Raw genomic sequence first — 16,298 nt, 5'->3', positions numbered from 1 at the left:
AGCACAAGGTGCACCTGTGTATTCAAGAATCTATTTAATCACACCTAATATGTCACACCTGTCAGGTGGATACTGTATATTATATTGGCAAAGGAGAAATGGTCATTAACAGTGATGTTAACAAATTGGTGCACAAAATTTGAGAGAAATAAGCTTTTGTGATTTCAGCTCATGAAACATGGGACCAACACTTTACAAGTTGTGTTTATATTTTTGTTCAGTATATATGTGTACATGGTCAAGTGGTAAAATAAGGGAATGGGATAGAAAGTACATGGCATCCAATAACCATTTCCTTCCATTAGTGATGCAGTGAATTGTAATTTAGGAGGACTGTACGTACTGTATGTTCCTAACGGAATGGAAACAAAGGTTAAGGAAGTGGCTCTGTGTCTGCAAGGGCCATGTCTTGTTACATAACACAATACACTCAGTCTCTCTCATGGGATATGAGCATAATTCCACTCATGTGGTTCAAAACAGTTAAACAGTAAGAACATAAAGGAATGTGGAATGTGCTCGTTGAGTCGGTCACATGATAAGGGGTGTGTCTGCTTGTGCTTGTGGGGAAGTGGGGGTTGTGTGTATCTCTACCCTTTTGAGCGCATGCGTGTGGTGGGTGTGTTTGAGGGAGTGTGTGTGCGCCAGAGAGAGGGAGGATGAAGGAGAAATTAAGGAATGCTGGTGTGTGGAAAAAGGACATAACTTTACATGACAGAGCTCCTCACATGACAGGTCTGCGTTCCTGACTCTGAGCCCCAAATGGCACCTCATTCCCTACATATTGAACTACTTTTGACCAGGGCCCCATATGGCTCTGGTCAAAAGTAGTACACTATGTATGGGATAGTGTGCCATTTGGGCTGCGGTCAGAGATTAGGCAGCAGTGTGCCCGGTGTGCACTACTGATCTGATCAACCTCTAGTTCCCATGGTTCAGCTCACTGGATACCAGTGCTTTTATGATCACCACCTTGTAATGAGATTCCATAACACCATGTAGAGCTTAAAGCTAGTTCCTTAAGTTTTTAAATAGTTACATTTTCTGTACTACCACATGCACCATCATCATATTGGTACATTTAGAATCTATTTGAGCTAGGATTGGCTATAATAATGTGGTATGATATATGTATTTTCAGACTTGCAGACAGATAATGTCAACAACGTGAAAATGAGATGTCTTATCTCAAAGGTTTTACCTTCTAACAAACCACAACCTTTTTTTTATTTAACCTTTATTTAACTAAGTCAGTTAAGAACAAATTCTTATTTACAATGATGGCCTACCCCGACCAAACCCTCCCCTAACCTAGACAACGCTGAGCCAATTGTGTGTCGCCCTATGGGACTCCCAATCACGGCCGGTAGCGATATAGCCCGGGATCGAACCCGGGTCTGTAGTGCCACCTCTAGCACTGAAATACAGTACCTTAGCCCACTGAGCCACTCGGTTTGCTGGGCCACTCGGCATACGGTCAACCAATCCAAGCACTAGTGTAACCCACACCAGAACAGAACAACTCCAGCCAACAACATCCCACTCTGAAGCAGAGAGGCCTGTCGTCCTGGCAACTTCACCCACCCCACCAGACGAGAGGAGGAGGAGGAGAAAAAATGTCTCTGTCCTGACATGTTCACATAGATGTAGAATAAAGACTTTTTACCATGAACAGGACAGGCTCTTCAGATAACAATAAGACAGTCCTATAGGCCCTGAAGCCGCCTTCAAAATGACTAATATGACAGAGCAACAGGAGGTGACAACCCAGCTAACAACAAACGTTTCCACTCCGTTAGAGAATTTCCCCTTAAGAGTGTCATTAGGTCATCACCGAATGCTTTCATAAGAATATTCCAGTGGATTGTTTCCAAGAGACAATTCCCTTTAATGTCAAACAGAACTTACCAAGAACGTGTTCTCAGAATATCTTACAGTGGCAAGAAAAATTACCTGGATCTACGTCACAACAATAGACAAACATAGTGTGCTTAAACTAAAAACACACAAATGATTGTATTTTTCTTTTCTATATTGAATACATCATTTAAACATTTACAGTGTAGGTTGGAAAAGTATGTGAACCCCTAAGGTAATGACTTCTCCCAAAGCTAATTGGAGTCAGAAGTCAGCTAACCTGGAGTCCAATCAATGAGACAAGATTGAAGATATTGGTTAGAGATGCCTTGTTGTCTATAAATGTAGAAAGTTCAGCACTGTTGCTACAGGAGTCGCCGTTCTGCAAAGATGACAGCAAGAGCACAGCACAGAATGCTCAATGAGGTGTCAGCTAAAGACTTACAGAAATCTCTGGAACATGCTAACATCTCTGTTGATGAGTCTACGATACGTGAAACACTAAACAAGAATGGTGTTCATGGGAGGACACCACGGAAGAAGCCACTGCTGTCCAAAAAAAACAGCGCTACTGGCAAAATATTCTGTGGACAGATGAAACTACAGTTGAGTTGTTTGGAAGGAACACACAACACTATGTATGGAGAAAAAGGGCACAGCACACCAACATCAAAACCTCATCCCAACTGTAAAGTATGGTGGAGGGAGCGTCATGGTTTGGGGCTGCTTTGCTGCCTCAGGGCCTGGACAGCTTGCTATCATCGACGGAAAAATGAATTGGGCTATCTGACCGCCAATTGAAGCTCAACAGAAGGTGGGTGATGCAACAGGACAACGACCCAAAACACAGAAGTAAATCAAAAGCAGAATGGCTTCAACAGAAGAAAATATGCCTTCTGGAGTGGCCCAGTCAGAGTCGTGACCTCAACCTGATTGAGATGCTGTGGCATGACCTCAAGAGAGCACTTCACACCAGACATCCCAAGAATATTGCTGAACTGAAACAGTTTTGTAAAGAGAAGTGGTCCAAAATTCCTCCTGACCGTTGTGCAGGTCTGATCCGCAACTACAGAAAACTCTTGGTTGAGGTTATTGCTGCCAAAGGAGGGTCAACCAGTTATTAAATCCAAGGGTTCACATATATAACCACCCTACACTGTGAATGTTTACACGGTGTGTTCAATAAAACATGAAAACGTGTAATTGTTTGTGTGTTATTAGTTTAAGCAGACTGTGTTTGTCTATTGCTGTGACCTAGATGAAGATCAGATCACATTTTATGACCAATTTATGCAGAAATCCAGGTATTTACAAAGGGTTCACATACTTTTTCTTGCCATTGTATATGAATGTTCTAGACATGTTTCATTGGAATGTTGCAATAATTCTCCGTTTTCTGACTGTTAGGAGAGTATTCCATCAACGTCACACCAAACATACACAGTACATGGTTGCCATGTTCTCAAAATATAAGATATTAATGTTTTGAACACGTTTAATGGGAAACGTGTATAGAACATTAATATTGGATATTCTGAGAACTGGTAACCACATTACCAGATAATAAATCAGTAACATAATTACTGCAATTTAATTGTCTACAATGGGAAATCATAGTAGTCACAAACCACAGTTGGGTCACCTGCTACTGTCCTCCCTTCCACTGTCATACTGTTATGTTCAGCTGTTCTCTTTCTGTTGTCTGTTGGTCAAAGCAAGTGTGAAAACAGTGTGGACAACCCCTCCCTCCACCTCTCTCCCTCTCTCCCTCCATCTCTCTCTCCATCTCTCTCTATTCTCACTCTGTCTCCAGTTAATATCATCTCTCCTGGCTCTTACTGACACCCCCCCTTACTGTCTCCTCATGAGACTGAAAAGATTTGGCATGGGTCCCAGATCCTCAAAGTTCTACAGCTGCACCATCGAGAGCATCCTGACCGGTTGTAGCACCGTCTGGTATGGAAACTGCTCGGCATCCGACCGTACCCCGCACATAACCTGTACCCCTCACATTGACTCGGTACCGGTACCCCCTGTATATAGCATCATTACTGGTATTTTATTTGTTACTTTCTATTTAATTTTTTACTTTAGTTTATTTAGTAAATATTTTCTTAACTCTATTTCTTGAGCTACATTGTTGGATAAGGGCTTGAAAGTACGCATTTCACGGTAAGGTCTACACTCGTTGTATTCGGTGCATATGACAAATAACATTTGATTTGATTTGAAGTGTATGTTCCCTCTGGCTCTGCACGTTGGTCAGAGATCAAAGAGCTGCTACAGGGTTCTGTTTCTATACTGGATAATGTCCCAGACCACAACAGGGTTCTGTTTCTACACTGGGTAATCTAATTGGTAGATAGAGATACAGACGCTTTGGATAAAAGAGTATCTTTCTGTTGTGGTCGTTGCTGTGTTACTAAAATATTTACTTTGTTTATGCCTCCTATAGCTGCCAAAAGTAGTTCCACTGCCTAGTATCCACCCCGGCCTGGCAGGACTCCCTGGCATCAACCTGACACCTTGGGAGAATTGGGCCTTTGGGCCTAGCGTGTGAAAGCAGAGGAGGTGTTGATGGTCTGATGTAACTGCCCTACATCCAAGGGTACTCTACAGACAGTCGGCTTTCAGGGGTTAGTATTAGCCTGGTTCCAGATCTGTTTCTGCTCTCTTGTCAAACCTTATGGAATTGTCATGCCATGTTTGGCATGACAATGACAATGGAGTAGGCAAAAGCAGAAACAGATCTGGGACCAGGCTAAGCTAGTATAGTAAAGTAGTGTTTCAGCAACAGATGATGGTGATGAATATCATAATATCCTCACGGTTGACAGTAAGCTGTAGTCCACTTTGTTCTGATTAGTGTACATGTATTGGATTGTTGTGATGTCAAGATAATATTACAGAACACCTACTGTATGAGACTGATAGCAGCAACTTAATCAGTAACGCAAAACAATCACCCAATTAAGGAACAAAACTGCACCCCTCTATGACAATACATTGCTGATCAAATCAGGTTCTGCCCTCTTATCTAAAATGTAGGCTATATTTCTGTTCCAGGGTCTTTTTTTCAGTAGCTGGTGAAACGTCACATAGCACAAAAGATGCCCTCAACACTTTCCCTTTCTCCGCTCCAATAACACGTCTCACTCCGAACATCAGACAGATGGGTGAGGCAGGAGATGCGTCAAACTAACAGCACTATGCTATTTATACAAACATAGGCTGGACTATTATCCCTGTTATTTGGAGTGGAGTGGAATGAGTTGTCATCATAAGCATGGTATGTTAATTTAGTATCCTCTCCTTTTTTTCAATTTTCGCCTAAAAAGACATACCCAAATCTAACTGGCTGTATCTCTGGTAATGAGGCAAGGATATGCATATTCTTGATACCATTTGAAAGGAAACACTTTGACGTTTGTGGAAATGTGAAATGAATGTAGGAGAATATAACACATTAGATATGGTCAAAGAAAATACAAAGAATTTCTTTTTTTGTACCATCATCTTTGAAATGCAAGAGAAAGGCCATAATGTATTTTTCCAGCCCAGGCACAATTTATATTTTGGCCACTAGATAGCAGCAGTGTATGTGCAAAGTTTTAGACTGATCCAATGACCCATTGCATTTCTGTTCAAAATGTTGTATCAAGACTGCCTAAATGTGCCTAATTGGTTTATTAATAACTTTTCAAGTTCATAATTGTGCACTCTCCTCAAACAATAGCATGGTATTCTTTCACTGTAATAGCTACTGTAAATTGGACAGTGCAGTTAGATTAACAAGAATTTAATCTTTCTGCCAATATCAGATATGTCTATGTCCTGGGAAATGTTCTTGTTATTTACAACCTCATGCTAATCCCATTAGCCTACGTTAGCTCAACCGTCCCATGGGGGACCCACCGATTCTGAAGAAGTTTGCTACCATGGTATTTTTATCCTATGTGTGTGTGTGTGTATGAACCGGTCCATCATGTGTCTGACAGCAGTGTTATGTAAAAGACAATAGGACAAGTCAGTATATAGAATAGCATTGTCACGCATACTGTGTCAATGTCAATAACGAGTTGACACTCATAAGATACTATATTTAGACAAACTCAATGCATCATCTCTCCATCTCCTCCCTTAAATTCATACTAGTTAGTTGATGGAAATGTTTTATTTTATCATTGTAGGTCATTAAGATGCAATACACAAATAATATTCCAGGCGCCATGCAATCTTTTTTATTTAATCTCTAAATCATCCCTGGATCTAATTGTATCAATACTCGCAAGTGTTATGTCTTACTTCATATAATAATAACAAGATGCAATATTAATATCACATCCAGTTGTATCAATACTTGGAATGAAAACAAAGTCCCATGCACTGAATTGACCCAGGTTCACCTGTAAAACAACAAGCCTGAGCCCGCTGGCTGTTCTCCCCAGGGAGAACACGAAGTGGAAAATTCCTCCTTGGGTACGTGGCCAAACAAACAGCGTGGTCCGGTCAGCTGAAGACTAAGACTATGTCTCAAATGACACCCTATTCTCTACATAGTCCTCTACTTTTGACCAGAGCCCTGTGGGACCCGGGTCAAAAGTACTGCACTATTTGGGAATAGGGTGGCATTTAGGACACAACCTAACGCTGGACAAACTGGGCATTGTTCTGAATAATAACCTCCTTATCTGTGGAATCCCTGGGCTGGATGATAGGGAAACGGGGAGTTGGTTGGGAAAGGAGCAGTGCTCAGCACAAAAACATTGGCATTCCAGAGAGCGAGAGAGAGGGGGTTGAGGAGAGATGGAGATAAATGGTGAGAGAGAGAGAGAGAGAGAGGCAAGAGAGAGAAAGGGAGAGCGCAAAAGAAAGATGGAGTGAGAGAGAGAAAGAGATGGAGGGAGAGAGAAAGAAAGAAAAAGGAGAGATATACCAAGCCCTGAATTGAGTCCCTGCTATCTCATTAGACCCAGTCAATGGACTGGAGAATGTGAAACTAGAGTGAAGGGCTTAGCCTACTGTACTGGAGTTGATGTCAATGGTGTAGAGACTCTAAAGTAAACGGTCAAATATAGGACCTTTATCTTACAAGGAAATAGTCCTAATTTACTTTATTTAATAAGTTACTGTTTTCCCAAATCATGAACATAGTCTACATTATGTTATAACACCACAAGTGTCAGTCCCAAGCTTGATTGTTGCAGAGTAAACACAGACGTCGATTTTTATCATATGATTTTTTTATTTCACAAGGATATTTTCTTAATTTAATAATTGACTGTTGACCCAAATCAGGAACATAGTCTACGTTATATTACTACCATGGTCGCGGGAAGTAGGGGTGCTGAAGCACCTCTGGATAACCTCCGTTGGCAGCACCCCCACCCAAAAACATATTCCCGCGGCCATGGTTACGACACCCAAACACTCACTTTGTACCACGTGTGCCCCTTCAGTTTAAGTGCATTTCATTTCTAGTAACTCTGGCACTGTCCATCCTTACCATGCCAACGTGTGAAGGAACATGGCATTAAACATTAGGTTGAGATTACTAGACCTCACACACAGTTGTACACATGGCCTGAAGCGTGGGTTTATATGGGTACATTTGTAATGATGGGGCGACGAGTCTGAAGCAGGTGAAACGTTTTAAGAAAACAACAAAACCAAGAACACGACACTAACATAAGGCGGTACACCGACGCACAAGAACAATATCAACTGGTGAGTGAACCTGGGAAAGTGACATATAAAGGGGAGGAAATGATGAAGGTAATGGAGTCCAGGTGTGAATCATAATGATTCAGGTGTGCGTAATGATGAGTGCCAGGTGAAAGTAATGAGGAATCCCAGGACCGGTGGTTAGTACTCTGGCGACATTGTACGCTGGAGGGGAGGAGAAGAAGCAGACGTGACAGTACCCCCCCCTTCTAACGTGCGGCTCCAGCCGCAGGACGACGCCAACCAGGGGGACGACCGCGAGGAGCGGGTTGGTCCGGGCGGCGAAGGTGGAAATCACGGATGATGTTGGGGTCCAGAATGTACTCCACCAGAACCCAACACCGTGCCTCTGGGCCATACCCATCCCAGTCCACCAGATACTGGAGCCGACCCCCACAACATCGGGAGTCCAGGAGGGATCTGACAGCATACGCTGGGCTCCTCTCGATGTTCAGGGGTGTGGAGGTGTGTCGTGGGGGACAGCATCAGCTAGGGGACCAGGAACCACCGGCCTTTGAGGAGACATGAAGAGGGTGAGATACGGTAGTGACTGGGTATTTGTAACCTGTATGTCACCTCATTGGTTCTCCGGAGAACCTTGAACGGCCCCAAAAACCGGGGGCTCAGTTTATTGCAGGGCAGGCGAAGTGGGAGGTTCCTGGTAGAGAGCCAGATGCGATCCCCAGGATGGAACACAGGGGTCTCACTGCGATGACGGTCTGCCTGCTCCCTCTGACGGTGGACGGTGTGCTGGAGTCTCACGTGCGCATTGTTCCACACCTCCTCCGCATGCCGGACCACTCATCTACCGCAGGAGCCACGGTCTGACCCAGGGTTCATGGGGTCAGGGCCAGCTGGAAACCCAACACACACACACACAGGGATCAAACCAGTGGAAGAGTGATGTAAAATGTAAAATGTTCTGGCTATACTCTGCCCAAGGAAGGAAAAGTGCCCACTCCCCCGCCGGTTCTGACAGTGACTCCTCAGGAACTTCCCGAGCTCCTGATTCATCCTCTCCACCTGCCCGTTAGACTGAGGCCGATACCCGGATGTGAGGCTAACCGTGACCTCGAGCTTCTCCAAGAAGACCCTCCATACTCGGGATGTGAATTGGGGGCCACGGTCTGAGACGATGTCCTCCAGAAGGCCGTAATGCCGTAAGACCTGCTGGAAGAGTGCCTCAGCGACCTGGAGAGCAGTGGGAAGACCAGGAAGAGGGATTAATCGACATGACTTGGATAATCTATCCTCTACCGCCAGAATGGTGGTGAAGCCATCAGAAGGGGGAAGCTCAGTAACAAAGTCAATGGATAGATGAAACCAAGGTCACTGAGGCACGGGAAGCGGCAGGAGCTTCCCTGCTGGAGCATTCCGGGGGGACTTGGTTTGAGCACACACGGAACAGGAGTTGACATATCATGTAACATCCTGCACCAAGGTGGGCCACCAGTATTTCTCAGTGATGGAATGGATGGTGCAAGAAATACCTGGATGTCCAGCGACAACAGCTATGTGTGCCCAGGTCAGCAGCCAATCCCTTATCTGTGTGGGAACGTAGATGCACGTGGGAGGACAATCCCGGGGTGCGGGCTCCCTCTCTAGAGCCTGACGGATGTCCACATCTACATACCAAACCACTGGACCCACGGCTCAGGAGGATGGGATTATGGTTGCCCTCTGGACAGGAGCCTCTCCCAAATCGTAGATACGGGACAGGGCATCGGCCTTGATGTTCTTAGAACCTGGGCGATAGGTCAGCGTGAAGTCGAACCTGGTGAAGAAGAGGGCCCACTTGGCGTATGCAGTCTCCTCGCTGTCCGTATGCTCTCAAGGTTCCGATGGTCAGTGAGGATGACGAATGGTTCCTTGGCACCCTCCAGCTAGTGTTTCCACTCCTCTAATGCCAACTTCACCGCCAAGAGCTCCCGATCGCCGACGTCGTAATTCCTCTCTGCGGTGGACAGTTTCTTGGAGAAGAAAGCACAAGGATACAATTTTAGAGGGTCTGTCATGACTTCCGCCGAAGTCGGTCCCTCTCCTTGTTCGGGCGGCGTTCGGCGGTCGACGTCACCGGCCTTCTAGCCACCGCCGATCCACTTTTCCTTTTCCTTTTGTTTTGTCTATGTCTTACACACCTGGTTTCCCTCACCCAATTACCTGTTTATTGTTTAACCCTTTGTCCCCCAGGTTGTGAGTGATTGTTTGTTGTATTGTGGTCCGTATTTGTGGGCTTGGTAATTCTCTTGTATTATGATGACTTTGAGTAAAGTTACTTTTATTTACTCATCTCTGTTGTCCTGCGCCTGACTCCTCTGCACCAGCTACACATAGATCCTTACAGGGTCCCTCTGTCTTTGTGACAAAACTGCCCCCACACCCACCTCCGATGCATCTACCTCAACCTCCCACACTACAAAAGGTAGTGTGGGATCTGGGTGTTTTAGCAAGGGGGTGGAGGTGAAACACCCCTTGCCAGGTGTAAGTAATGATGAATCCCAGGACCTTTGGTTAGTACTCTGGCGATGTCGTACGCCGGAGAGGTGGAGCAGGAGCAGACAGGACAAAATTAGAGTGCTCTTTGACTTAATTACTGTAAACAAACTGCCTCCCATCCCAAAATGCAAGGATCTCTTTCATCCCTTTTTGAGAATAAAATTATGCAATAGGAAATTATTTATTACTAATTTAATTTAATCACGTTATTGCTTGATTGAATGGATATGTTATGATGTCTTATTATTATACTTTTGTTTATATGTTTCAACTGTGACCAACCAAAATGGACTTTTAAAAAATAACATAACTTGTATTATTTCTTTGGTAAGGAGAAAGCAGCTACCTACACAGCAGGTGTCAGCAGGTCAGGGATCAGGGGAGTAGTGATGTGGTTTCCTGAGGTGGCATCGGGCTGGCATGGTAGGCAAGGTGGGAGGGGTTAGATGAATGACGGTGTGAGGTGGCATCAGCCTGGTCCTGGGATAGGGCCAGAACAGGGCAGAGCCCCGGTTGCCAGAGGAACAGATGTTCCCTGTTTCATAACACATCGCCTGTTCTGTTCTCAATCCCTACGCCCAAGGCAGGCTTCACCATCTCTGACCCATGCCAGTGTTGCCCCCCCCTCTCTCTCTCTCTCTCTCTCCCCACACTAGCCAGCAGGAGTCAAACAGACATTGTGGCAGACAGCCGTTATTAAACTCATCCTCCTAGTGATGTAATCTTTCTTTAATCAAAACAAAAAACACTCTTCCTCTCTCTGTTGTGGTACCTGACCTAGCAGGGAGAGATGGCACATCTCAATCACACAGCTTAATATGTCTGTTGATGGGACAACCATAGGTCAAGAGAGTTTTAGTTTATATAAAAGGAAGGGCCTGATTCAATCAAAACAGGAAATGAGGAAAAACTCACCTAGCAAGAGCTACAGTAAGTTTGAGTAATGTTCTTATTTGTTAACAATGTAAATTTTGAGTGAGGTCATGAATCCAAATGTGCATTCTTGCAGGACAAGAACTCACGGAATATAGGTCATTATGCCTATGAGATTTGAGTTATGTACAAAACTATAGGACTATAAAGTAAACTAGTGATGGGCACTGAACCAGTTTAGTAGTAGTAGTAAACTAGTGGTGGGGGCTTACCGAGGGCTTGGTGACACATTTATTTTCCAGTATTTGGATAGAGCTTGTGATGTCCCTGTTCCAGTAGTAAGACATGTTGATGTTCCTGTCTCCAGTTCTCACCTCAACCCTGCTGCAAGCATCACAACTCCCTGTGGAAGTGACTCCGATCTGGGAATTAGACCACATAGTCGTGGTGTGTGCGTGTGCATGCCTGCGTGGTGCGTGCGTGACTGTGTGCGTGCAGGTGTCGGGTGTGTGTATGCACATTCCTGTTTGTGTTTGGGTTTGAGAAGGGCACATCTTTTTTAAAAGTGGACATTTGGTGTTAAGTTGTACTTGGGCTGACAACCCTGGCAGCCAGGAGCATGGACATACTTGACTGACTTTGGGAGACTGCCCAAGTGACAGTAACCACAGGATGTTGTGTTCCGGTGCAGCAGAGCAGCAGTCATGCATGACATTCTCAGACTGGCTGTCCTGACCTCTCTGGTTGCATCCTAACTGGCACCCTATTCCCTTTATAGTGCACTACTTTTGACCAGGGCACTTTATTGGGACTAGGGTGCCATTTGGGACATAGCCTCTGAATGACGACGTGTTCCAGGTCGGGTGTCACTGTTCCTTCATGGTCTTTATTTTGATGCTCTACTTGAGACTGTTTTCTGTCACATCAGAAGAACGCTTCCTCTAGCTAATGGTCCTTTGAACACTTACATCACACCAACTGTGAACAAACGCTTAACTATTACATTTACATTTAAGTCATTTAGCAGACGCTCTTATCCAGAGCGACTTACAAATTGGTGCATTCACCTTATAATATCCAGTGGAACAACCACTTTACAATAGTGCATCTAAATCTTTTAAGGGGGGGGTTAGAAGGATTACTTTATCCTATCCCAGGTATTCCTTGAAGAGGTGGGGTTTCAGGTGTCTCCGGAAGGTGGTGATTGACTCCGCTGTCCTGGCGTCGTGAGGGAGCTTGTTCCACCATTGGGGTGCCAGAGCAGCGAACAGTTTTGACTGGGCTGAGCGGGAACTGTGCTTCCTCAGAGGTAGGGAGGCGAGCAGGCCAGAGGTGGATGAACGGAGTGCCCTTGTTTGGGTGTAGGGCCTGATCAGAGCCTGAAGGTACGGAGGTGCCGTTCCCCTCACAGCTCCGTAGGCAAGCACCATGGTCTTGTAGCGGATGCGAGCTTCGACTGGAAGCCAGTGGAGAGAGCGGAGGAGCGGGGTGATGTGAGAGAACTTGGGAAGGTTGAACACCAGACGGGCTGCGGCGTTCTGGATGAGTTGTAGGGGTTTAATGGCACAGGCAGGGAGCCCAGCCAGCAGCGAGTTGCAATAATCCAGACGGGAGATGACAAGTGCCTGGATTAGGACCTGCGCCGCTTCCTGTGTGAGGCAGGGTCGTACTCTGCGAATGTTGTAGAGCATGAACCTACAGGATCGGGTCACCGCCTTGATGTTAGTGGAGAACGACAGGGTGTTGTCCAGGGTCACGCCAAGGCTCTTAGCACTCTGGGAGGAGGACACAAGGGAGTTGTCAACCGTGATGGCGAGATCATGGAACGGGCAGTCCTTCCCCGGGAGGAAGAGCAGCTCCGTCTTGCCGAGGTTCAGCTTGAGGTGGTATTAGCCAGCATTTACACACATCAGATGAATGCTGCCATACAGTGCCTTCAGAAAATATTCACACCCCTTGACTTTTTCCACATTTTGATGTAAGCACAGCCTAAATTTAATATTTATTAAATTGAGATTTAGAATTATGTTTTCCAATGCCTCGCATAGAAGGGCACCTATTGGTATATAGGTAAAGGTAAAAATAAAAAAGCAGACATTGAATATCCATTTGATCGTGGTGAAGTTATTAATTAAACTTTGGATAGTGTATCAATAAACCCAGTCACTACAAAGATACAGGCGTCCTTCGGAGAGGAATGAAACCACTCAGGGATTTCAACATGAGGCCAATGGTGACCTTAAAACAGTTACAGAGTTTAATGGCTGTGATTGGAGAAAACTGAGAATGGATCAACAACGTTGTAGTTGCTCCACAATACTAACCTAAATGACAGAGTGAAAAGAAGGAATCCTGTACAGCACATGTCAAACTCATTCCACGGAGGGCCGAGTGTCTGCTGGTTTTTGCTCCTCCCTTGTACTTGATTATTGAATTAGGGTAACTAATTAGTAATGAATTGCCCACACCTGGTTGTCTAGGGCTTCATTGAAAGGAAAACCAAAAACCTGCAGACACTAGGAATGAGTTTGACACTCCTGCTATACAGAATTAAATATCCCAAAACATGCATCCTGTTTGCAATAAGGCACTAAAGTAAAAATGCAAAAAATGTCGCAAAGAAATGTATAACTTTATGTCCTGAATACAAAGCATTATGTTTGGGGCAAATCCTACACAACACATCACTGAGTACCACTCTTCATATTTTCAAACATGGTGTTGGCTGCATCATGTTATAGGTATGCTTGTCATCAGCAAGGACTAGAGTTATTAAAAATAAAAATAAACAGAATAGAGACAAGCACAGGCAAAATCCTAGGGGGAAACCTGGTTCAGTCTGCTTTCCAACAGACATTGGGAGACAAATTCTCCTTTCAGCAGGACAATAACGTAAAACATTAGGCCAAATATACACTGGAGTTGCTTACCATGAAGATATTCAATGTTTCTGAGTGGCTTAGTTTCCCGTTTTGACTTAAATCTTGAAAAACATTGTCTAGCAATGATCAACAACCAGTGGTGGAAAAAGTACAAAATGCTCATACTTGAGTAAAAGTAAAGATACCTTAATAGAAAATGACTCAAGTGGAAGTCACCTAGTAAAAGTCTAAAAGTATTTGGTCTTAAATATACTCAAGTATCAAAAGTAAATGTAGTTGCTAAAATATACTTAAGTATCAAAAGTAAAAGTATGATTAATGTAGAATTCCTTATATTAAGCAAATCGTCATTTTTTATTTATTTACGGATAGCCAGGGTCACACTCCAACACTCAGACATCATTTAAAAACAAAGCGTTTGTGTTTAGTGAGTCCGCCAGATCAGAGGCAGTAGGGATGACCAGGGAGGTTCTCTTGATAAGCGTGCGAATTGGCACATTTTCTGTCCTGCTAAGCATTCAAAATGTAACGAGTACTTTTGGGTGTCAGAGAAAATGTATGGAGCAAAAAGTACATAATTTTCCTTAGGAATGTAGTGAGTAAAAGTAATAGTTGTAAAAAATCTGAAATAGTAAAGTAACATACAGATACCCAGAAACACTACTTAAGTAGTACTTTAAAGTATTTTTCATAAGTACTTTACGTCACTGTCAACAACCAACTTGTAGAGCATGAAGAATTTGTCAAATAATAATATGCAAATATTGTACAATCCAGGTGTGCAAAGCTCTTAGACTTACCCAGAAACACTCACAGATTTATTCACTGTGAGGTTTTTCTAACGTATTGACTCAAGGGTGTGAATACTGTAAAGGATATATTTCTGTATTTAATTTTCAATAAATGTGCAAACATTTTGTCACAACCTTATCTGTTTCACCTGTTTTTGTGATTGTCTCCACATCTTCCCCATGTGTATTTCCCTGTGTATTTATACCTGTGTTCTCTGTTGGTCTGTTGCCAGTTCGTCTTGTTTGTCCAGACAACCAGCATTTTTGTGTCTCAGCTCCTGCTTTTCCCAGTCTCTCTTTTTCTCACCCTCCTGGTTTTGACCCTTGCCTGTCCTGACTCTGAGCCCACCTGCCTGACCACTCTGCCTGACCCTGTGCCTGCCTGCCGTCTGGTACCGTTGCCCCACCTCTGGTTTACTGATCCCTGCCTGCCTTGACCTGTCTATAGCCTGGCCCCTGTTGGATTATTAAACCATTGTTCATTTGACATTGTCTGCATCTGGGTCTTACCTTCATACCTGACACATTTCTAAAAACATGTTTTCAATTTGTCGTTATGAGATATTGTGTGTAGATGGGTGAGAGAAAAATCTATTTAATCAATTTTGAATTCAGGCTGTAACACAACAAAATGTGGAATAAATCAAGGGGTATGAATACTTTCTCAAGGCGCTGTATGTGAAAAAGAGTGGCATCAATTGCAACACTTCTAACAATACAATTCAATTGTTATTTTGTTATGTTGTGTAATCTACTGAAGAATTTACACACATCAGATGAATGCTGCCATAAGTGTCTTTTAGACACAAACTCTTTAAAGGATTCTACAAAGAATTACATCACTTGCAACACTTCTAACAATACAATTGTCTGTTACGGTATGTTTTGTAACCTACTGAAATAATGACAATTATATAATAATAATAATAATAATAATAATAGTCATAATAATGTATTCAACTTTTATGGTGCTGTTCATTAAATAATCTCAAAGAGCTTGAAAGCAACAAAAAAATCCATGCAATTTCGAAAAAACAACATCATTACATTTACATTTACATTTAAGTCATTTAGCAGACGCTCTTATCCAGAGCGACTTACAAATTGGTGCATTCACCTTATAATATCCAGTGGAACAACCACTTTACAATAGTGCATCTAAATCTTTAAGGGGGGGGGGTTAGAAGGATTACTTTATCCTATCCCAGGTATTCCTTGAAGAGGTGGGGTTTCAGGTGTCTCCGGAAGGTGGTGATTGACTCCGCTGTCCTGGCGTCGTGAGGGAGCTTGTTCCACCATTGGGGTGCCAGAGCAGCGAACAGTTTTGACTGGGCTGAGCGGGAACTGTGCTTCCTCAGAGGTAGGGAGGCGAGCAGGCCAGAGGTGGATGAACGGAGTGCCCTTGTTTGGGTGTAGGGCCTGATCAGAGCCTGACGGTACGGAGGTGCCGTTCCCCTCACAGCTCCGTAGGCAAGCACCATGGTCTTGTAGCGGATGCGAGCTTCGACTGGAAGCCAGTGGAGAGAGCGGAGGAGCGGGGTGACGTGAGAGAACTTGGGAAGGTTGAACACCAGACGGGCTGCGGCGTTCTGGATGAGTTGTAGGGGTTTAATGGCACAGGCAGGGAGCCCAGCCAACAGCGAGTTGCAATAATCCAGACGGGAGATGACAAGTG

General features: G+C 44.1%; 1 long non-coding RNA gene across 2 annotated transcripts in view; it reads left to right on the top strand.

Annotated features, from left to right (window-relative positions):
• Positions 1-5,232, top strand: part of LOC123726807 (uncharacterized) — a 30,255-nt gene extending 25,023 nt beyond the window's left edge. For both annotated transcript variants that reach the window (XR_006758955.1, XR_006758956.1), the window contains exon 5: positions 4,313-5,232. This is a non-coding gene — a long non-coding RNA (uncharacterized lncRNA). The remainder of the gene's footprint in view (positions 1-4,312) is intronic.
• Positions 5,233-16,298: the final 11,066 nt, after the last annotated feature.

This window comes from Salmo salar, chromosome ssa14, assembly GCF_905237065.1.
Source record: "Salmo salar chromosome ssa14, Ssal_v3.1, whole genome shotgun sequence".
Lineage (NCBI taxonomy): Eukaryota > Metazoa > Chordata > Actinopteri > Salmoniformes > Salmonidae > Salmo > Salmo salar.
Note: the sequence above shows the minus strand (reverse complement) of the source record. Positions and strands in the feature narration are given on the sequence as shown.